This window comes from Protopterus annectens, chromosome 1.part1 (genome assembly GCF_019279795.1).
Source record: "Protopterus annectens isolate FY-2018-M chromosome 1.part1, PAN1.0, whole genome shotgun sequence".
In the NCBI taxonomy this organism is placed as follows: domain Eukaryota; kingdom Metazoa; phylum Chordata; order Ceratodontiformes; family Protopteridae; genus Protopterus; species Protopterus annectens.
The window spans coordinates 60,544,239-60,569,629 of record NC_056726.1 but is presented as its reverse complement, the minus strand read 5'-3'; positions in this window follow the sequence as shown (position 1 = coordinate 60,569,629).

The following is a 25,391-nucleotide window of genomic DNA, read 5'->3' as shown; positions in this document are numbered from 1 at the left end:
TGATGGTACTATGTGTGACTGGGTATGTAGTGTGTGTGGTTACCTTCTCCTCTGTCTGGTCTTGCCAGTCCTATGTTGAAAGAGCTCAGCCTCCAGTTTGGTCGTATAGTTGCATCTCTCGCATGTATTTGTGTTTTGTGGGAGAAGGAGAGGATTGTCTGTGTACATGAGGCAATTGTAACATTGCCTCAATATTCCCAGGTTCACCAGTTGAGCAGGAGAGGACACTAGCAACTGATCCCTCGACATACTAGAAGTAATAGATAAAAAAACTTACAAAGGACTCCGGGGGATGTGGGTTCTAGACTGGTGGGGTACTATCTATAATAAAAGTGCTTTATCAAGGTGCAAGTACTGTAGGAGTAAGTGCTAGGCTTTATAGATAGAGAATAGTCTACTTGGGAATCAAGTAGAGATGAACTTTTTAGTTATAGGATATGCTGGTTAGATCAGCAGTACAGTTCGAGGAAGGTAGTTTTAAGGGAAAATTTGAAGAGTGGAATTTAGGTGGCCCGAATAGTTCAACCTTGTTTGCCCGCCACTGCTCTCGTGTGCAACAGTGGCAACTCAGCTCTTAGCGTGCTTTATAGCAGGGGCTGGAAAAACAGGAAATGACCCAAAATGAATTACTAGTTGCTGTCTCTAACCACTCCTCTGAGGACAAACAAGCAGCTCAGTACTCCCCACTCCCACTGGTGAGTAAAGAAACTACCTCTGGCCACACAAGAAAATGGAGGAACACAGGAACCAATTACAAAGCCCAGGGATCAGCAAAATCTGATCACTGGAACAACTAGCTAGGAAAGTTTAGGAAAGGAGAAGTAGTTTTTTTGTTTTTTTTTTAGTTTTTTTGCAAACAGACAGAAAAAATACAGTAAATGCTTTGTTTTTCGACTAAATTGCTATCAAAGGCTGATACACTTGAGTGTATTAGCCTGTTTATTACACAAGCAAAGCGTTAGCCAACAAGTGCAATCAACAATTTAAGCACAGAAAAACAGGAAAATCAGGTAATAAAACAGTAATATAGGCACAAACAGAAGTCGAAAAGCTCAAAAGATCGAAAAATGCAAAATAAAATGTTTAAAAATACTTATAATCAAGAAAGTTGCTTTTTCTGCTCTCTGCTGGCTTAGGAACTCTGCAGGGGACCACGAGGAGCTATGCCAAGTTCTCTAATGCCAGAAAAGCCGCGTGCTTTATAGCAGGGGGCTGGAAAAAACAAGAAATGACCCAAAATGGCCAACAAATTACTAGTTGCTGTCTCTAACCACTCCTCTGAGGACAAACAAGCAGCTCAGTACTCCCCACTCCCACTGGTGAGTAAAGAAACTACCTCTGGCCACACAAGAAAATGGAGGAACACAGGAACCAAATACAAAGCCCAGGGATCAGCAAAATCTGATCACTGGAACAACTAACTAGGAAAGTTTAGGAAAGGAGAAGTATTTTTGGGGTTTTTTTTTTTTTGCAAACAGACAGAAAAAATACAGTAAATGATTTGTTTTCGACTAGGTTGCTATCAAAGGCTGGTACACTTGAGTGTATTAGCCTGTCCGTTACTTTTAAGCAAAACTTTAGCCAACAAGTGCAATCAACAATTTAAGCACAGAAAAACGGGAAAATCAGGTAATAAAACAGTAATATAGGCACAAACAGTAGTCGAAAAGCTCAAAAGATCGAAAAATGCAAAATAAAATGTTTAAAAAATACTTATAATCAAGAAAGTTGCTTTTTCTGCTCTTACACTGGGAATTGGGGGCAGCAACCACATTTGTACATACCCTTTTTCTTTTGTTTTTTATCATCGTTAGTAACTCTTTTGTTCTCCAGAACATTCTTAATAATCATGTCTTTTTTTATATGTCCACTTTAAAGGTTTTTCAAAAATGACACAAATCAGAAATACTAGAAAATGTTTACTATTCCCTTTCAACTGTATTCCTAACTACTCGAGTCAACATCAAATGTAATAACTAGACTTCCTTCGTAGGTATTGCCATTCAACACTTCTTTAATACCATACGGGTTTGTAGTTCCTCCACCATCCCCTAGTATGGGCACAAATCTGGTAGACCTCCCTTCCAGTACTTCATCGTATACCTGTTTCCACAAACCCTCTGGGTAACTTCTTGCCTTAAACATGTTCATTAAAAACTGACATTCATTTTCATAATCATCATTATCTGATATCATTCTACTCATTCGGACAAATTGTCCCTTCACCAAACCTCTTTTCTGAAAAAATAGGGTGTGCACTATTGGAATGTAGGTAGGAAATCGAGAAAGTATTTTTTCTAAATACCCTAGATCTAAATCTACCATTATCCTTTGAAATGTTAACGTCCAAGTATTTATTTTATTATATTTAACCTCATACGTAAATCTCAAAAAAATTGTAGCATTGGACATATAATTAAAAAACTCAAAATTTTTCTTCAGTGTCCGTCCAAAATATGCAGATGTCATCCAAAACACATCTGTAAAAGTTCCAATAATCTTTGTACTGTGAATTAAAAATATATTTTTGCTCCCAATATCATAAAATAATATTCGCATATGTGGGAGCATAAATAGCTCCAACAGCAGCACCCCAACAATATCTTGAAGGCCAGAATTAACATTAATTCTGCAACTGTTAAATAAGTGAACAGTAGGAGAAGGGGTCTTTAGAATAGCATCTGAAAAGACACAAATACTGGAATGAATGGGGGCTCCCTAATATGGACGGGTATGTGTTTGCCAGTGATGTGGCATGCAACAATAAGCAGATTAATAAAAGAGAGAGAGAGATCTGGAATGGGTTCAGGAGAAGTTGTACAATACATGTCTGGATAAAGATTAGGGTACTACCTGTGGGGAGAAGGCCACTTGGACTGGATTTGGATTCATCCAGTATTAGTAGGATATGCATATGCTGAGTTGATTAGGAAAGATGGCAGAAGAGAAGAAATAAAAATGGTCTCTTAAAGAAGAAGGATCAGGGGAGTGGATGACTTAGAATGGAATATAGGTTGGGGAGTTGAGAATGTCTGGAACTGGACTTGATGACAACTTATATAGAAGAAAGGACAAGAATGGCCCAAAAAGGAATAAAGTGCCATGGAAAAAAACAGGGGTTAGGAAGGGTAGGAAAGCCTGATTTATAAAGAAATGTGGAATAAGATGACAGAAGCATTGATCAGGAAAGCACAGAAGAGCTGAGAATGGAAAAAAGGTATATAGCTAAGTCAAAAAGGGTGGCCACAGTTATGATAAATGGAATAAAGGGAAGGACCAGCAACTGAAAATAGGATGTAGATGCTATCTCACACCAAAGAACTTGTTTAGAGAGGGTAAACTACAAATTAGTCAATGTTGGTGATGTGGTACAGAAGCACAGGTATGCTGCAAATGTTCAGGGAATATCCAATAGCACATGAATACTGAAAGCAACTTCTGGGAATTTTGAGTGATATTGCCGAAGACTGTCCAAAAATGCATTGGCACTTTTGGCTTTTTTTGGACATTAATATTACAGAAAATAAGACAGCAATACAAATAACTGGAAGCATAATGAAATTGAGAGGAAACAGTCTATATCTTCCTTGCACATAAACATGAAACCTATTTTGCAAATATTTATTTGGAGAATATTACTGTAATATAAAACACCTGGGCCAAGAATGGAAATTACACTTATGTGGACATTTACATCTACAAAGCTAGGATTTATTATTAATAATTCATGAAAGAATTCAGGAAAATGAATGACACAAAAGTGAGACAACTTAACTGTATACAGTATTTACAATTGAGTAGGAAAGTTGTGTAAAATCTTACCATAACCATAGATGTCCTTCTCTTCCATGTTGCAGTATTCTACTAGTGGGTTTTCCCTTCTTCCGATCAGGGTGTCCATTCCAGGTTTCCAAAGATTTTCAGTCTCTCTAGGTTTCCAAAGATTTTCAGTCTCTCTTGGTGCATCAGACATCCGACGTGGAGGCAGGAACATGGGCATAAAGGTGACGTCTGCACGCATCAGCCTTGAGAACATAGACAGCAGCCATAGACGGAGTCAGTCTTGAAGGGCATAGCCTGTCCAGAAGCCGGGGAGAGCAAGTGCAAGAGTATGAGGGGGAAGGTGGGGGGGGGGATACTGCAACATGGAAGAGAAGGACATCTTTGGTTATGGTAAGATTTTACACAACTTTCCTATGTCCTTCAATTCCAATGTTGCAGTATTCTATTAGTGGGTGAGTACCAAAGCTCACTGTTGACTGGGAGGTGGCCTGGAAGAGGACTCCAGGAATCCAAGCAGGATAGCCCTGGCAAACCCTGCCCTGGCCTTTGAGATATGGTCCAGTTTGTAGTGTCTGGTGAAAGTGTATACAGAGAACCAGGCAGCTGCCTCCAGGATGGAATTAGTATCTAGACCTTTAAAGAAGGCTCCAGAAGAGGCCACAGCTCTTGTGGAATGGGCCCTGACCTTGCCTAGCAAGGTCTTCCCATGGTATGAGTAGCAAAAAGAAATAGCCCTGGAAATTCAGGATGAAACTGTCTGCTTGACCACTGCATTCCCCAGAGCCCTGGGGTGAAAGGAGACAAACAGCTGGTCTGATTTGTGAAAAGGTCTGGTTTTATGCAAATAAAATCGGAGCGGTCTGTGCACATCTAGGGAATGAAGAACTCTCTCAGTATCTCATTGTGGGTTGGGGAAGAAGGTAGGCAGGTGGATATATAGCCTGATTCAAAGAAAGGTTGCTGACCACCTTGGGAGTGAACAAAGGGTTTGTCCTAAGGGTGACCCTGTCCATATGAAAAAACAGAAAAGGGGGTGTAGCCATAAGGGCTTAAAACTCTGAGACACTTCTGTCCAATGTCAAAGCTACTAGCAGTACAGTTTTCCATGTGCAAAACTTTATGGGGGCCTTGTCAGGGGGTTTGAAGGGCGACAGAGTGAGTTTTTCTAACACATAATAAAGATCCCAGGGAGGGGGAGACAGTTTCCTAGGCGGTCTTAAGTGCAGAACACCCTTGAGGAAAAGTTTGGCTGGAAGTCTGGATGCCAGCGGAGGTTCCATAGGCAGGCAGGCAGGCAGAGATGGCAGACAGGTGTGCCTTTAGAGAGGAGTAGGACAAACCTGACTGTAAGAGTTCACACATGTAAGACAGAATCAGGGGAACATCCATCTGTCTTTTATGACACCATACAGGTGTCTGAAGGGGATCAGAATCCTATCCACCACAGGGTGAGGTGCAGAGACTGCCACTGTGGGTGTATCTGTGCCCCCTAGTGCTGCGTGCGTAGGTCCACTGAGGGGGGTAACTTGTGATGATTGCCCTTGGACAGATGAAGAAGTAGAGGGAGCCAGTGCTGCCTTGGCCAGTAGGGAATCACCAGCAAGATTTTTGGTGAGTCCTGCTGGATTTTCAGTAGGACTCTCTGAATTAATGGGAAAGGGGGAATGCATACAGGAATTTCCCCTTCCATGAAATTGAGAAGGCGTTTGTAATGCCTTTAGGTTGTGTGTCCTGAAGCAATAGCTCTGGAGTTGCCTGTTTGTGGAGGAGGTGAACAGGTCTATCTGTGGAATACCCTACCTGTGGACCAGATTTAGAAACACATCTCGACAGCATCCATTCGTGGCGGTCTGATTTGGTTCTGCTTAGTGAATTTGCCTGTGAGTTGTGCTGGGACGGGATGTAGGCTGCCTGGAGGGTGATTCCCTGAGAGGTAGCCAGCTCCTATACCTGTAGAGCTAGTATGCATAGGAGGTAGGACTTGGTCCCTCTTGCTTGTTGATGTACCACATGACTGTGGTATTGTCTGTGAAGATCTTTAGGAGGCTCTGCTGGAGGTAGCTTTGGAAGGCCTGCAGGGCGAGGAGAACTGCTTTCATTTCCCTGACATTTATGTGCTCTTGTTTGTGTCGGTCTATCCACAAACCTTGCACTATCCTTGGACCCAGAGTTGCTCCCCAGCCCAGATCGGAGGTATCCGTGTGCTTGGTCTTGGAGGATGGAGGCATTTGGCAAGGGTAGTCCCAGATTCTGGGCTACCTGAGCTAGCCACCATTTCAGTTCGTGGTGGAGGAGGAGTGGGAACCTGAACATGAGGGGGTGGGAGTGCTGGGTCCACACTGAGTGAAGGTACCACTGAAATTTCCTCATGTGCAACCTCATTAGGGGTTGCATGGGGATAGTGGCTGCCATGTACCACAGTAGTCTCAGGAATTGTCTCGCAGACAGTTCTGATGAATAAAGGGCAGAGAGAAGGTGGTGGGAAAGAGATATCACTTTTTCCCCTGGAAGGGAGGCCATCATGATGTCTGTCCTGATTCTGCATCCCAAGAAAACAATGTCCTGTGCCGGATCGAGTTGAGATTTTGGGAAATTTATCAGGAACCCTAGAGACTGCAACAGGAGCAGGAGGTCTTTCATGTGACGAAGGAGGGTTTCTCTGTCTGCTGCCTGGACTAAGAGGTCATCTAGGTACGGGAACATTTGTATTCCCTTGGTCCTGCAATAGGCAATCACTAGAGCCAGGCATTTTATGAACACCTTTGGGACAGTGGAGAGCCCAAAAGGCAAAGCATAGAACTGAAAGTGAGAAGAGCCTGCGAAGAATTTGAGATATTTCCTGAATGCAGGCTTTATGTGGATGTGGAGGTAAGCCTCCTTTATGTCCAGGGTTGCCATGAAGGCCTGAAGAAGAATGAGGGGAAAGAGTGTGGGCAAGGTGAGCATACTTAAGGAGCGGACCTTTAAGAACAGGTTGAGGTGGGAGAGGTCTAAGATAGGTCTCCATATTCCTTCCTTTCTGGGGACCATAAATATTCTGGAATAGAATCCTTTCCTTTGAGGATGAGGGGGTGCTGATTGTATGGTGCCTTGAAGCAGCAAGTTGTTTTAGACCTGATGGAAAAGGGGCAGTTGGGATGCAGGTGGTTGTGGCATGGCCAGTCTTGGAGGAGGGAGAGCCAAGTCATAAAGTAACCCTTCCGAAGGATGGACAAAACCCACTTGTCTGATGTGATGAGGGGCCACGTAGGGAGACAGTGAGAGAGGCGGGTGGACAGAGGAAGGGAAAGAGGTGGGGGGGTTGTGGCAGGCAGTCAGACACTGCCTGCCCTGTCAGGAAAGGGAGGTCTCTGGCTAGTGGGCTGAGGTGTCCTAGGCTGAGTGGACTGTCTTCTGGGGAGTCTGATACCTGGTAGGGGCTGAAGGCCTGGTGGTCTTTCTTATAAATTGAGTCTTTGTCGGATAGTTCCTCTGGAACTTGGGGATAGGAGACACTAGGAGATGCTTGAGGTCCTGTAGTTCCTTCCCTTTTTTGTTGCAGAGACTTAAAAAGGTCAACCACTTTTGCACCAAAGAGGGCTGAGTGGTCCAGGAGCTTGGCTCTGAAATCATCAGGAAGGGGCTGCAGCGCAGCCAGGAGTATCTCCTTAACACGGATGCTGATGCAGTTGACCTAGCGAAGTCTTCAGCTGCATTGTATCCACACCTAAGGGAGTGCTTTTACATGAGTGATCAGCCCTAGCAGCCCTTGAAGGCTTTGTCCAGCAGAGCAAGAGAGTATTTAGCCACGTGAGACTGGTACTTTGTTGCTCTAAAAGCTAGGGTGGCAGAGGTGTAAACTTCTTTCCTCACCTTTCCATAGCCTTGCTGTCCTTATCTGCAGGGAAGACAGTGGTGGTAGGAAGGAGCTTGGATGCCCTGTCAGTGGAAATGGAGATAGTGGGAGGGTCTGCTAGAGGGCACTTGAGCAAGAATTTGTCTCCGAGTCAGGGACCCTGTATAATCTATCTGTCCTGTGAGGAGCAGGTGGTTGGGAATCTGGATTAGTGGATGCCGCAGCAAATGCATCCAGGAAGGCAGGTTGAACAGGTGGGATAGGTGAGGGGTAGGAGAATTCATCTGTATGAGATCATAAAATCTCTTTTGTTGCTCAGTCATGTCTGACCATTCCCACTTGAAGCGGTCTCTCATGAAGTTAACGGTGTCACTGAAGGTTAAGTCTTCCACTGGGGAATCAGGCTCTGTATTGTAGAGGTTTCCTCAGGAGATCCATACCCCAGAGGGGATGAGATCTGAGAAGAATAGGACAGGGAGTCTTCCAAGGAGTCAAGACAACTCCTCTGCTGGCTGACTCACAGTCCTTTCAGGGATGGAAGGTCTGGGACTTAAAAGAGGTGGAACAGCAACAGCAGCTTCAGCAGAAGGCCTAAGGGCCATGAAGGCATTGTATAAACTTTGGCTAAAGGCCTGTCAATCGGGTAAGGATTCAGGCACTGGTGAAAGATGTCTAGTCTTTTGTTTCTTTTTAGAAGGCCTAGCAGGTGTCTGGCTGGCGGTAGGCCTAGGGGTTATCAGTGGGACAGCGGAGGCAGAGTCTGAAGCACCCATCGAAGGCACTGTTCCCCCACCCCAGCGTCTGTAACAGGTGCTGGTACGTTCTCCCCGGATGTGTCACCCGCTCTAGATTGTGCGGCCTCCTGTAAGGTACCCGCTGTATCTGCTGTGGTGGATGTTGGATCCTCAACCAAGCTGACGATGGCTACAGCCTGAGGAGCAGCAGAGGGAGGCACAGTGGAAGTAGTAAGCTGCATGGACTTGGCCCTCTTCCTTGGCGGTTCAGACTGGGCATTGGAGCCGGTCTCCATACCTAGCATAACCTGGTCTTAAACTTTGATTCTCGAGGTACAAATTAAGAGCCTGTAAATGGCAGTGAAGGGTCTTTGGGACAAACTATTTGCAGATGACGTAGTTCTTATGATCGTGTTCCCTACCCAAACAGAAAAGACACTGGTAATGGGTGTCTTAATGGGGAATCTGGTGACCACAGTTGCACTTACTCTTACCGGACATGAACAGACTATAAACTATACAAAGAAGGACTGAAAGAATCCCCAATGGGGTACTTAGCTTTGATATGATTCCGATCTGATGTCCACAAGTAGCAGGAACACCTGGCGTAAGGCTGGAGGCTGAAAAGTTCTGAGGGTTTGTGCGAGCAGACGTAAGCTTTATGACCCACGTTCCTACCTCCATGTCAGAGGTCCGACATACCAAGAGAGACTGAAAATCTTTGGAAACCTGGCAGGACAACCTGATCAGAAAAAGGGTAATCCCACTAGTAGAATACTGCAACATTGGAACAGAAGGACATCATCAGTTTCTCTATTCGTTTTTAGGGTAATTTAGACTGTTTTGTGATAGTTAATTTTACTTCTATTTCTATGCATTTAATCTTTGAATCTGTTGGGTTTTATATATAAATACAAACACACACTTTTTTTTTTTTAAGGCTCACAGTGTAGTTCACAGGCAAGAGTCAGGTGGGGTGGGCTTATTCTTCCAGCAGAGGAGGGCGGACTGGGATTGCCCAAGTCAAAGGGGTATTTCAGACCAACACAGTTAAGGCTCCTATACACAGCATACGCAGTAAACTATAATTTAAAGTGGAGGGGGATAGTGATGGGGTGATGGTGAGGCTCAAGAGGCAGGGGGAGACTGGGATTTTGGATGTAGACCTTTGAGGAGAGCAACAATAATCTTACCGAATATTGTATTCATAGGGTAGCAGAAAGTGTACTGGGAGCTGGGCCATGCGGAAGTGGGGAAGGGAGATTCTGCCGATGGAGATGACTGCAACTAGGGATACAGACAATGAGCAAGATAGGGCTGGAACATATTGGAGAGCGCTGACAGGGGAACTCGGGTATTGGGAGCAAATAACTGGAGGGGAAAGGGTAATTGAATGGAAAGACACCAAGAACTTCTTGGAGTACAGGTTGGAGATTGCCTTCCCTGTTGGGGATTGATGGATGTCAGAGTATAGGTAGGGGGAAAGAAATGGGGGGGATCCTGGGTGAAGGACCAGCACTGGTGGAGTTTTTGGTGGAATCTGGAACAGAGGTTGCTGTTGGGAAGGCAGTAATTGGTAGGGAATATGAAATAATGCATGATGACTATGGGAGTCGATTGCAGGAGGTGGGGAAGGACTGGGAAGAGAGACTGGATGAGCAGTTTGCAGGGAGGCAATGGAGGGGATATGTTTGTCTCTCCCAGGTGTGCACCAAAGCCTACAGCATTTGGGATCTTTGCTTGGAAGTGTTTGTATGGGTCTTTTTGTACCCCAGGTAGACTCTTGGGAATTTATCCTTGGGTGGACAGCAGGTGTTGGAATTGTGATGGGGAAGAGACAGGTAGCCAGAAATATATTTTCTGGGGGTGTAATGGTTTGGTAGACTTTGGAGATTCCCTGCAGACTGTTCTGTCAGAGATGCTGGGCGGGCAAACTGGATAACTAGGGAAATTACTTTTTTGAGCTGTGATGTAGAATTGGAATTGCCTAGACATAGTGGGGTCTTGCTGACTCTAATTATGATGGATGCCAAAAACGCAATTGCTGGAAGATGGAGATTATATTCTAAATCAACTTTACTAAAAGTTGCAAAGATAGTAACAGAGATGGAACAACTGGAACTGGGATCTTTGGAAAGGGGTAGGTCCAGATTGCATGGGAAAAATGGTAAATGTGGGATCAATACATACAGAGAAGGAACAAGGTTTAAACGAAGGCAGGACTGGAATGAGCTATGTAATGGCTGACTGACAATGGTTGGATATATTAAAAATGATGTACAATGTTTGCAGCTACAGTTGTGTCGGTATGGTTTGTAATGTATAATGTTTGCAACTGAGATTGCATTCCTATACTTTATTTTCATTTATATAAATGTAAGATTGCTTATGACATACATGATAACTTAATAAAGATGTTTCTTGTTAAAAAAAAAAAAAAAAAAGGTTCACAGTGTAGTTCAAGCCTCTTTACCGAATACCTTCTAGGATTCAGAAATTATTACCACAAGCAGGCAGCCTTAATGTATGCATTTTCAACTCATGGGAACCCTATTTGATTCATAAACCATTATGATGTTTCCCACTTGTGGAAGTCTTAGCACAGATGGTGGTTCCTCCGGTTGAGCTGGATGATAACAAGGCAGCACAAGAGGGTGCCTAAAGTTCATATTCCATTTACGTTCCCTCAAGAATGCCAGCAGCTTCCAATTTATGCTGCTGAGCAGTTCAGAAAATCATTCGGTGGTATAAATTTCCACAGTTGGAAGAAAAAGCTAATACTGGCACCCATTAACACTAATGGTTCATGCAAGTTCAGCAAAGATGTTCATGCTGCGGAGGTGTTACTGAACGTATGTATCAGGAAGTGTTTGCGCATGTCAGTAGGGGCATGAATGAAGGTGTGTGTGTGTGTGTGTGTGTGTGTGTGTGTGTGTGTGTGTGTGTGTGTGTGCACGCATGAGTACAAAGGCATGAGTCTTGGTATGCAAGCAAGTATGTCTGTATGCCTGACTGACTGGCAGGGGGCTTGTTTTGTGTGTGTGTGTGTGTGTGCACATAGGTGTTTGAATTTGTGTGTGAATATTGGGGGGGGGTGGCAATGTGATATGCAAGCTGTTAAGGTAAACACTGCTGTCATCACAGGTCTTTTGCAGCACTACTGTTCTAACAAGAGTGATTCAGGGATATCTCAATGAGCCAGTAATGAGATCTTTCTCAGTGCGGCAAATCTCTGAATTTCAGTTTCCCACCATTGTGTAAATTGATCTACCTGTGATAGGCAATTGTGGTGAAATCTTTTTGAATCTCAGTGTACTTTTTGCAAAGTTTGAGTACTGTATATAAGGAGTGATAAAATACATTTTGATTGTGCTGCATCTTATAGGAAGGAAAATGTAACCCCCTCAGTTACACAATGTATACACACATTAAAATGCTACCATCAGAAAAAGTCTATAGTCTTTGAAATATTTACCGTCAGACTTGCATTTTGTGATATACATACATACAGTTAGATACACACACATGTGCACGTGTGTGTATACATACACAATGCACATACAAAATAAATGTAAAACATATAAACACTGTAAAATAAAAAAAAAGTAAACAGGTTCTTGAAAAAATAAACAGTACTGCCCTGCAGTAAGCAAACCTGCTTTCAGAAACACTGGGGATGCTATATATATATTTTTTAAATTTATTATCCAGGATGATCGAATTTTCCCCCTTTTAGTAGAGTTCCAAGGAAAAAAGCTCCACAGTTAAAGTGGAGGTACATAGGTTCATAGTTACTAGGCATGCAGTCTACATGACCACTGAGGAGCCTAGCTCAATTTCTCCTAAGCAGCCATCTGGTTTAAGTGACTAGCTCAAAGTCACACAGTACACAAGTGAAGGCCAAGGGAATCAAACATTGCACCACAGGAACAGCTGAGTAACAGCTCATAGCCTTAATGATGTGTGCTAACTGCCATACAAAAGACTTGGTCACAGTCACACAGAAGGTATATGGAGGCTGTGGAAATCAAACTGCTGTTGGGTCTAGGTCTAGCAGCACATAGTTTAACATCTCACAATTTGGTGCAGAGGTTTATGAAAAGAAATCAATGCCAGTACTGCACCACTAGCAACTGCCAACTGTATCACCTGGTAGCTCTCGTCAAGGGCAGCTGCCCCTTTCACCCCCAACCTAACTACAGTTCTGAATGACGTCTAAAGCAGTTGGTCTTCACAAAGTCTCCCCCTGTACACACCACCTAGAGTCTGTACTGCTGGCACACCTCCATTCAATTTTGGATGCCCTTTGCTGGCATGCCTCTCAGGTTCAACTGGGAAGGTTCAGTTTTGAAGCCAATACCTTTCCTCCCTGCAGTTGAAACACCTAAAAAGTTTCTCAGAGGTATGAGGAACCCCGCACATACAGGCAGAACATGCAAACTCTACACAGACAGTGACCAGAGGTCAGGATTGAACCCTGCATGAGTGTCTGATTACAGTTGTATTTAGTTTATTATCTTTGTGTAAAGCATTAGCCATGGGATTCTATTTAACAGATCAACTATGAGCATGGCAAATTAAGCCAGTACATACAATAATGCAGTGTTATACAAATTTTAAGTATCAGTACAAGTGGATGGAAATGGGGTACAAGACATTTGAAAGTTCATCACTGCAGACTCAAGTCAGAATTGTTAAATAAAAGTTACAGTCATAAAACAAAGTAGGGGATGAGAGTCAGAAGGAAATAGACTAGTATAAGAACTGGTTGTAAAAAGAAGATGGTAGTAAGGAGAAGGAAATTAAGGAGGAAGTTTGAGGGGCTATGCATCTGTATGGATGGCTAGTATAAAGCCTCCAAAGGGTGTTGTATGTACGTGTGTATTATACAGGGTAGATACTCAGTTCTGGCTGCCTTTTAGTGCAGGAACAAGACCAGGTAGTTATTAAACATTTTTTTCAACTTTTGTTAAAAATGGAACTGTTTTCTGGCCTAACTTTCATGGCAACAGAATTCCACAGTTTGTCAATATACACTGCACACGATGAGTCCCACAATGTGATTTAAATTACTGGCAGAGATCCAACTTCTCTTTTTTAGCAGAATTTCATGACTGATGGTGTCAAAGGCTTTTAAAATGTTTAAGAAAACAGCTTTGGTTATAACCTGAAAAGTTCTAGTGGACATATATTCAATGTACAACGCTAAATGATATGAGACTCAAGTTCAGTGACTACAAATGTCATCAAAGACTTTGCCTGCATAAAGCCCATATTAAATGCCCTCATGCTTACCCATTGGACAATTGGTCCAATTTTTTAAAGGAGTTAATAGATTCTAATTTCCTAACTCATAATGGAATGCTATTCCACCACAAACTGACCCACCAATGAAAAACATTATCCCATGCAGTGGATACACTAAAGGGACCATCAATGAAGTATTTATTGTTCCTAATATTCAGTAAATGTGTTCAAATTTTGATAACCACACTACTTAAGGCATTTATAAACTAATTAACTCACCCCATCTAACTTGCATTTAACTGTAAACAATGATGGCTGCTTATGTCTATCATGGCATTTTTTCCATCATACCATGTATCCTTCTTTTAAAATGCCTTTGTATCATTTATAGTCTGTTTAATTGTACAGATTGACATAGTGGAAGCAGGACCACCTTATCTCCACTGATCAGACTTCTAAAGAAATTATTCATCTCACAGTAACATTTTAATAATATCAAGCACATGTGGATCAAAACTTAAACTGTTGTCAATTTCCTGTCTGAGAATGCCACTAAATTATAATTAATAGAATTGGTAACTTTAAGCCTATACAAGTTAAGAATTTTATTTTGTTTTAATTTTACTCAGTATGTGGATTGGTAGGTTAAATGAATGTCAGATTTAAGTCATATGCTAATTAGAAGTGTTAAAGTGCTTGTGACTGTTTTTTTTTTTCTCTATAACACACTGCTTTCAAAGGACGTTTATGACGCAATTAGCACTTAAAAAAAACAAGATCAAAAGAATGACCTAGTTGTGTGAAACTGCTCGATTCTTGTTTGCTTTACTTCCCAGCTACTTCTCTAGCTGTTGCAATGAAAACCCAGGAACTAGAAGAGTTCAAAGTTCATCACTGATTTTTTTAAAAACAGGAAGTGTCTTAATAATGGCCACAATTAAGAGAAGAGATTTGAACTTCTTTGAGTGTATACTTCAGAACTCTGAACAAAAATTTTTTTTTACATATTTATTTAGAAGTGAATAATTAAAAAACAAAAGCTATAGTAATGTTTTACACTGTGCTGTTTTTGATATATAATTTGCTTAAATTTTGAATGTTAACAGCTTATGCTGCAGTGTTATTAGCCCCAACTGTATACATTAATGGGATGGAGTAAAAATAGATGTTTCTTACTGATTAGAATAGTTTGGAGGAATTACGAATAATGAGAAACCTACAGAAGAGATTACTTTATGTTGTGAGTTTTATTCTCATATATTTCTATTTATTTATTTAGTTATTTATTTAAAATTTGTTTATCAGGAAAGTATGACTTGGAACAAAGCCAATTTTCAGTGGAGGCTCAGGGAGAAATGTTCCAGATGCATGTCTTTGTAACTATATAATGTAATTAAATACTAACGTCAAGATGTGAAACTCAGACCAGAACAACAGTACACAATTGCTAAAAGCACATCTAAATTAGACAGGCATGAATTATTTTATATATAGTCAAGATTGCATATAATACTAGAATTAATAACAGTAAACACCTTATAAATAATATGCAAAATGCACAAGGAAAAACATCTTGGGTAATATTAATAAAACAGAAACATCAGTAAGTTAAGAAACGTATACACACACTGCAATCTCTAACAGAAAGCTGATGATTAAAACTGCTCTTTGATGGGAGATTTTAGAAATGCAAGGTATATAAAATAAGACAGCATATCAGTGGACAAATAAGACAGAAAAATATATGAAAAACAAAATGCTTATAAGGAAGACTGTTTCATGAACTTTGACGCTTTTAGCATACTGTATGTTACTGGATCCACTAAGACCATCTGAAATAACTCACTTCATAAGTCAGAGCTAAAATTTGAGTGTTTTATTGTGGAGCCAGTTCTTTTATTTGGATAGAAAGCTGAGTACATTTTTTTAAGATGTTTGAACTTAGGAAAGGAGAATGTGGTATGAAATTAGCATTTTGTAATTTTTAAATGCAATACAGTCTGCAAATATTTTTTGACTTTATGTAGCAGGATATCCCCTTCAACCTTAGCAAGATGCATGTTTTTATGAATTAATTTAATAAATAAGTTAAAAGAGTTTTAGATATTTTGGTATTTACATACTTAGAATATTACACAATCAGTTTTAAAAGTACAAGTGTCTATATGTTAATTCACAGCTTTTGTTAGTGTTAGAAAGTATGCATGTATTTTCCAGCATGAAAAATGTATATATACATTGATATTCCTATTATAGAACACTTTGATAAGCCCAGATTGCCTGTCAACTGTAAGTTTATAGATAACTATATTTTCATGTCCTACTCTAATCCACTTGCATATTTAAAGATTTAGCTATAATAATACATGAGCAAGAATTTAGGATTATTTAATTGATTATTATACTATTACATATAATTATACTACTATTATAGCAATACATATGTATTACACTACTTGTCAGATTATTTGTGATCAACAAAAGTGGATTATTACATGTTTATGTAGTAAGGAGGATAAGTTTTAAATGGCAAATATATATACTACATTATTTTTTAACTTGTATATTATATTAATTATTTGTAAGTCACTGTAATGTTTGGCTAGTTTTTGATGAACTTTTAGATACTGGTTGGTAGAAAGATTAGTTTAGTGGTTTATCTGTTTGATAGGTAAACTATGAACTTTGGTATCCATAGTAGGATGTGCTTTATTAGTAATATGTATAGTTACATTTGTAAACTTTTTTCTGATTTTACTTACAAGTTTTAGTAGTTTAATTTGTAGAAAGGAAGAATTCAAAAAAAGGTGGAAAGCTAAGATATTGTTGCAATAATAAATCAGAGTCTTATATACAACTACATTAATATGGTTGACAGATGTGTCATATTATCTCTTAGTAAAAGAAATCTTCTCAAATAGTGTGTGGATAAATTTAATCTATGGTACATTAATGTAACTGGATTAAATAATGGCAACAAAAGGAAATCATTAATGAGATATTTAAAATGTAATAGACGAGACATCATATTATTGCAAGAGACTCACTTCATATATAAATATATTCAATATCTAAACAACTAAGGTTATGAAATGTTATCAACTGCTACTTTTAACAGAAATAGAAGAAGAACTACTATGCTTCAGAGAAAATCTACTGTAATGCCTATGGTTATGGAATCTATTAATGATCCTAAAGGAATGTATACAGTTGTAGTAATTAAATATAATGACAAACTCTATATACTAGCTAATTTTTACCTGGAATAGAGTGAAAGAGTGACTAGAGATTACATAAATTTACTACAAAACCATTGGAAGGGTAATTTAATTTTAACTGCCTATCTAGTATAGGAGATACAAGTGAATAGGAGGTTAAAATTCTAGCATAAGCTAAATCACTAAACAGATGGATCAGTACTGATTTCATAAGTAAAAGCAGAAGATAAGTAACTGTTCACCCATTATTCTTAACCACATGGGTCACAAATTAGAACCAATAGGACTTATGCTTCTCCAAATTTATTTAAGTGAATTATTTTAAAACTATCCCTTGTCCTTTATATGATTATAATTCACTAAGTATTAATATATCAACAGATTTAAGGAAATCTCAGATTTATGGAATGCCAGTATATATGATGAAATTAAGATAATTTAAGAATTACCCAACAGTTACTTTAAGGAACACATTGAGAGTTTTTTTTTCTTTGAATGAAGATGGTCAGGTTAGTAAAGTCATATTATGGGATCGCTTAAAAACACATATTAAAGGCAGAATGGGAAGCTGGTCTAGTAATAAAATGAAAAAATAGGATGAATAGTTATTAGAAATACAGGATGATATACATAAAGTTAGGTTCGAACAGCAAACAAAGAAATCAGAATATTTAAGTTATTAAAAATTAATGACAAAGTATCAGTTTTTACACAAAGCAGAGATAGCCTTAGAAAAAATAAAATTGTACAATTATGTGATGACTTCAAAAAATCTTCACAGATTAGCTAATAGAAGTAAGATGTTAAACAAAAATGCACAAATGAATAACATCCAAAGTCCTCACACTAATGAGCTTACTTCAGACACAGAAGAAATGCTTATTTTAAAAAAATCCACGATTATCTTTATAAAGATAAAAATAATACTGATGATTGCAAAATTTATATGTATTTAAAGAAAATGTTACTAATAAACTTGATGATCAACAAATATCTCTGTTGAATAAGCCTACTGCCCTAATAAATGTTAAACGACCTTTTTTAAAAAAGGAAAAATGGCAAAGCTCCAGGGTTAGATGGTTTAACTATGGAACTGTATAGTCTGCTTCCATTAAATATTTTAGAATTACAGAGCAAAGTTTTCAGAATAATTTAGAGTGACAAAATTCCTCCCTCATGGAATTTTCTCTAATCTCACCTATACTTAAAGAAGGAATAAAAATTTAGTTTCTTCATATAGACCAATTCATTATTAAATATGGATTATAAAATATTTGCTTCCACATTCAGTACAAGATTAAGAGATATAGTAGATTAACATGATTTATAGTAAATAGATTAATGTATGAATTTTAGATTTAGCAAAAGGACTGAGAACAAAAAATTGGCCCTAATTAGCTTAGAAGTTGAGAGAACGTTTGATTGTGTAGATTGGAACTACTTATTTAAAATCTACTTACTGGCAGATAGGTTCAGTGCTACCCTATCTCTCATCCCCTAAAGGGCCCATCTCTATAATGGAAGAATGCATAGTACCTGTAATCACGGCTGCACAGATAAAAAACACACTCTCCAAAGCCAAACACACAATTCATGGGACCTGACATTATCTCAGGCTGTGTTCTACATGAACTACAGAATGAACTGGCACCCCACCCAAGTACCATGTTCAATCATAGCCTCACCTCAGGCTTTGTGCCCACTGAATGGCACACAGCAATGGTTATCCCACTCCACAAAAGGGGAGCCACCACGGGACCCCGGGAACTACCGCCCCATTAGCCTGGCGAGCCTGGTCTGCAAGGCTATGGAGTGCATCATCATGGAACTTATAAACAATGACATTGGTAATCTCCAAACTCTGGACCCTACCCAGTTCGGGTTTGTAAAAGGCAGATCATGTCTCCTAAACCTGATAGACTTCTTTAAACGGTCACCAAAGCCGCAGATGAGGGTAAGGTGGTTCCACACAGGCTATCTAGATCTCGCCAAGGCTTTCAACACCATCCCCTACTCTAGAATTATAGACAAACTCACTAAACTAGGTATAAATCCCTATGTCACAAAATGGGTTGCCAACTGGCTCACGGATAGAACCCACACTGTGAAAGTAGCAGACTCTAAATCCAACTTCAGACCAGTGACAAGTGGAGTACCACAGGGTTCAGTCCTAGGTCCTCTCCTGTTTGGTATCTACTTCTCTGAAGTACAGGCTAACACAGAAGGTCTTTGGCTAGCAAAGTTCGCAGATAACAGCAAACTAGGAGCCATAATCAAAACTCCTAACAATGTGGACATCCTACAAAAAGGCCTCACTGAGACAGATGCCTGGTGTCAAAGCCATGGCCTCAAGCTCAATGCCAAAAAGTGCATTGTCATCCCTTTTGGTAAAAACTCTGTACCCATGAACTACCACATAGGTGGTAGTCTACTTAACACCGAAAGTGTGATAAGAGACCTTGGGAAATAAGTGGGCAGTGTTCTCTCCTTTGATAATCACATCACCACAGTAGTCAGGAAATCCTTCTACGTGGCACACCTCATCACAAAAGGTTTCTCATCCAGGAAAAAGAGAGGTAATTGTTCCCCTCTACTCATCACTCATTAGACCCATTTTGGTACGTACCTCACAAGACATCTACAACTGGAAAGGCCACAGAAATACCTCACAAAGAGGATTACCGGCCTCAAACAGATGCCCTACGCAGACCATCTCAAAAAACTCCAGCTTTACTCTGTCGCATATCGCCTACTCAGAGGTGATCTTTGCCTAACATACAAAGCTATGTCAAACCCAGAGCTGTTGGACATGCTCCATGTAAAGAAATCACAATCCCTCTGAGCTACACGCTCTAGGGACCTAAACCTTGTCAACGCAATAAACAGAACATGCTGGAGGGATAGATTCCTGTCCCAGAGACTTCCCATACTCTGGAACAAACTACCTATCTATATCAAACAAAGCTCCTCATTAGCACTCTTCAAGAAAAATCTTGAAGATTGGATGGGAGATAGGAAATTCTCCCCAGGGATCACTTCTGTAGCTCTGGTTGACAGGGGCACAGGAAAATAATTTTTTGGCAAAAGACAGGGTACCGTTTGGCTAGGCTTATATAGGCCCCTAGGGCCAATAGCCTAGTACCTACCTATGAACTTCAGAAGCATTTGCATTTCCAGAACAATTTATTGGAATATTAAAAAAAACATCTATAGAGATTTGACAGCATATTTTTAAAACTGGATCTCACATTTCTCAAGGATTCACTTTACACAAAGGTACAAAGCAAGGGTGTCCCCCTTGTCTCCTCTATTTGTATTAGTTATTGAACCCTTAGCCAATAGTGTAAGAAGCAATGATAAAACTAACGAGCCTTATTAATTGAAAAAACATCAATCTATAATACAGCTTTTTGCAGATGATATTTTAATATCTATAGGAGATTCAAATTATTCAATTGAACAGACAGAAATAGATGAGGAAACTGGAAATTTTCAAGAAGCATCATTGCTGAAATTTAATAATAAAACTGAAACTTTAGTGTTAAATCAATTACTAGATAGCAAGTTTAATGATTAATATAAATATAATTGGGAAGGAGAAGAATTCAAATATTTAGGAATAAAAATCTATCAAGATGTGAGTAAGACTATTAATCATAATTTTTGAAAAAAAAATGATACTCTGTTAAAATTGTTTTTTTTTTTTTTTTTACTTTTGAGGATAGGTTAGCTTATTAAAATGATTATATTGTATACAATTTTATATACATATATATAGATATATATATATATATATATATATATATATATATATATATATATATATATATATATATATATTGCATTTAATAGCTTTCATACCTGAAAAAAACTTTTAAAGAAAATGTAAAAAAGTTTAATTTCATTCTTATGGTAGCATGAAATGAAGAGAATTGTTTATAGAATAATATCAGACTATGGGAGTATGGCGGAATTAGTTTTCCTTGATGTAGAATCGTATTCCATTGCTGCAAATTTTTAACTATATTGCACTCTGGTTAGACTCAAGCTAGACTTGTCAGTGGAAAAGCATTCAAGAACAGATTATACAGACTGCTTATAAGTTTATAAAATATGATAAAGTCTATAACGCCCTTTCACTTGGTTAATAAAACACACCTTAGAAGGAAAGTCACCTCAGTGTTTAGACTCTGCATATATGAAATCAATTTCTAAAAACAGTTAAGTAATATGTTTTTAAAACTCCATTAATATTAAAATGGAAATTTTTGTGCTTTCCTATTCCACACACCTCTAGATTTGTGGAAACTCAGAATAATGTTAAAATGTTAGTGAAAAGGAATGGATTAGAATTATGGTCCAATTGCTTTCAAAAAGGGAAAGCTAAATCACCAAAATGTTTAATGAAAGATTTTAATTTGGACAAATCTGTCAGCTAATATTATCCATCAGTAAGACAATAAATTAATTTGTAGGTAATAGGAGTGAAGAGAAACAGAACACTATTCCCCCATTATATCAGTACAGGAGTGCAACCATTGAAAGTAAACTGACCTACAAAGAAAGTTTGTCCAAGTTATATAAGTTAATTATAAATAATAATAATGTCTTTGATGCGTAATTCTGGAACTTTTTAGGTAGTAGTGGACTGAGTGACTAAACTATGTTATGCAAATCAGTCAAACATCTTCACGTTTATCCTGGAAAGCTTTTACATGGAAATATATACATAGAAATTTAATAAGGGGTAAAAAAACTTAAGTTTTTGTGATTTCTTCAGTTTGCTGGAGATGCAGTAAAGATTCACTGTAATCCAAGGCTGAATCTTAAATCAGGTCCAGTCTAATAACCACAAAAAGACACCAGCTGCTGTTACATTCCTATGCAAAGGGAATATGTTATAAATCCAACAACGATGAAAGGAAATCTACCAACGAATGATCCAAAGTAAATTAAAACAGAACTTTATTAGCATTAGCATTGTCACCTCACAGCAAGAGGTTATCCAATTCAATTCTCGACTAGGGTGCCTTCTGGGCGAAGCGTGCATGTCCTTTCTGCATTCACGTGGGTTTCCTTTGGGTGCTCCTATTTCCCTCCCATATTCCAAAGACGTGTCTGGAATCTTTTTCCCTGGGCCTCCACTGAAAATGGGCTCTGTCTCATTTGGACTTTCCTGGTAAACAAATGTTAAAAATAAATATATAAATTATATATACATAATAGAGACAGGGAACATCCTTCTTATATGTTCATAGGTGTATACTAGGCTAATAACCCCAGGGTTTTTTTAAGCCTAGCCATGCTTCCCAAATAAATCTGACAAAGTGTTGGTACCCAAGATTATTTTAAGGGGTACATGTAGGCATTGGAATGTGTGGTCTAGCAGTTACAGGCTGCTTCTGTTTATTACAGACACAGGTGACATACAAGGGATAAACTTCTGATTCCTTATCGACTGGACCAAGTTACACTTGAATTAAGTTACAGGAAAAACTTCACATGGATAGGAAGCTTGTTCAACAGTAAAGGCAATCTCTAAGATACATACCTGTCCCTCCAATGTGCCCTTTTTATGATACAGACTAGGTTTAGGTCCCTAGTCCACATAATTCTGATGCTGTTTGTTGTGTAGCAGGTCCATCAGAGTGGGATCAGATGATGTCTTTTCGGCCAGACACTGACTGCCTCTCAGCACTATGTTGGAGACAGCACAGGTAATAAGGCGTTGATGTGGTCCGAGTAGTATATGTTGTTTACATCCTGTATTCTTTTTATATGGAAACTGTGGATGTTACAGTTGTTGCATCTACCCGGACAGATACATACCAAAGGGGGTGCTGTATTCAGTGATTAGCCTGATGAGGGTAGAATACAGCAGAACAATGACATCCTTGGACTCAGATGTCATACTCTTGCTTACAAGAATAGAATTAGTTTGTTACTACCAGAAGAGTAAAGATGATGATGAAGATGGAAAGGGCTCATTCTCCTTATAATGTGATAGATTACAACTTTACACTAGAGAAGAAGGATCTCTAGAAATCAGTCCTAGACTTATCTGATGAACACTAACATGTTGAAGTTAAATATCTAAAAATGCTAGTCTACAGATTATTCGCTCTGCTGTTTCAGGATGCTTCAACAGCCATCAGATGTTTGAAGGGCACATATAAGCATATTCTATCTCCAATACAGTTGAGGGTTTAGCAATGTCACTTTCCATACCTCTGTTAGGGGTGATATTGATCCCAAAGTACTACCCAAGTGCTTAACCATGGCCACTTGTTAATAAAAATATTCCACATATCCTATTGCTTTGAAAAATGTTTTTCTTAACCAAATTATTAACACATTCCCAAAAGAAACTGAGACAAAATAGCCATCAAAGCTGCCAGATACTCTGGTTCCTGTCTTGCAGATCTGCAGACATTCTTGTTTCCGAGAACTGGAATATGGTGATGTGACTGATGTCCCTAACCTGGTTCAGCAGCCTGAAAGAACACTCCTTTGGAAAATCCAAAAAGCATTACCCTTCGAAGAAATTCAAAACAGAAGAGCTGAAGTAAGGACAAGGGTGATGAATACTGTGACATCAATGAAGTCTACCTTCCTTAAATCCATGCGCTGAAGTCAAATGACAACAAATATATGCATGTAGCCTTAATCCATATACAGCATGCACCTGCATCTAACACGGCAGTATAATAATCCACTCAAAAGAGAAGACCAAGACCTTTCAATGCCATGGTTTGTAGATGACAGACTAAACTTGATTGGATAACATAGGACATAGTTCCAAAACTCCTCATTCAATAAATTGTGTTAAACAGATGTTAGAGAGTTCTAAAAGCTAAGGTACACAATATAAATTTAAAATTCAGTACCCAGGATGACAACATGATTACCATTAGGAAGATGGAGCTAGAACCTTTTTTACTCCTGTGAATAAACAAGTAAATTAGTACAAGTAAACCATTTATTATATAACAGTTCACAGTAAATATTTTAGTTTCCTAATACAGACATTAATTGAACTGTGTTCCAGTCTAAAATATTACTTTGTGCCATGGGTAGGCTTATTTTTGCCCTGAGTTCCAAATTCACATAAATATTGTGACCTTTAGTTAATTCAGACATCGTAGACTATCCGCCAGCTGCACAGAGTTCTGCAGTAGATTTTGAACATTTCATTAACAAAATGTTTCATTTTACTGATTGCAATGAACAAAACAGGGAAAAGAGAAAGCAAGCAGAGCATGACAAATGTGGTTCATTGAAAGAATTCAAAAAAGTTCTTCAAAATTAAAGCTTTACAAATTGATAATGCTTATTTTCAGAAATGTTTGCATCTCAAAATAGTACCGTAAGGGTTGCGGATGGGAAACCTCCAGTTGGGTTGGACTATAATGAAGAGATGTATTGTGAATTTCAAGAGATGTTTAATAGACATGGTTTAGAATTGGTGGTAAAGATTATTAAATTCAATTATTTAAAAATCTGACAATTAATCAAAGAGGTTGAAAAAATAGATTTAGATATTAAAAATGATTCAATTTTTCCTGACTGGCAGAATTTACATGTGAAACAATTTGTAAATTTGGATGCCAAATGTGAAAGAATTTTTAAATGGACATGTAAAAAGTTAACTAGGGATCTTAAATAGTGTGCTGAAAATCAAGCTTTTCCTGTTAAAAACTTGCATTCATATTTATCCGGGAATGGTTTTAGTAATGGTAGTAAATGGCCTGATACTTTTTTACCTCCTCGGGACTACCTGGGGGGAACTAAAAGACATTTCATCCAACAGCAGTTCGGATGGTAAAAATAGACAGAAACGAAGGGTATCAGAAAAGGAACTGGGTAGTCAGATAAAGTGTACTAACAATGCAATTTATTCCCCTAACAGATTTAACATTTTTAACTATACCAAGAGTAATCTTACTAGGGAACACTTTTCCTTGTTCTCAAAAGGGTTGAAGTTTGTACCAACTAAGAAATTTGATATTGTGGACACTTTAATTGAAATTAAGCTTTTTATCAGAAAACTTAACTTAGCAGTTTTTCACTGGGAATAAGGGAAGATAGATAAAGTTTGGAGAGGAATTCCAATATAAAGAGAAAATGTGCGTTTAATCCTCCTTTGCACCCTATTCTTAACATGTCTGACAGAGCCATTGTGGAGGATATGTATGATTTGGAAATTAGAGCTAATAACATCCCCTTAAAATATTCTAATCTGAACATGGAAAAACGACAGTTGCTTAATATTTTAAAGTCAGCTAGATCCATTCGCGTTATGAAGCCTGGCAAAGGTGGGGAAATTGTTTTATATGATTCAATTAATTATTCTAAGGTTATGTTAGATCTTTTACATACTCATCACTATCATTGAATGAGGTTACTATAGGTCAATGTAGGATTGATTCTTTCCTCGAAGAATTTTTAGTAGAGCAAAGGATTACTGCTGAAGTTTACAATTTTTGAAGAGTAAAAAAATCCTATAGCTGCTAAAATTTTTGGCATTCCTAAAACACACAAATATTTGTTAAAACCCCCTTTCAGGCCGATTTT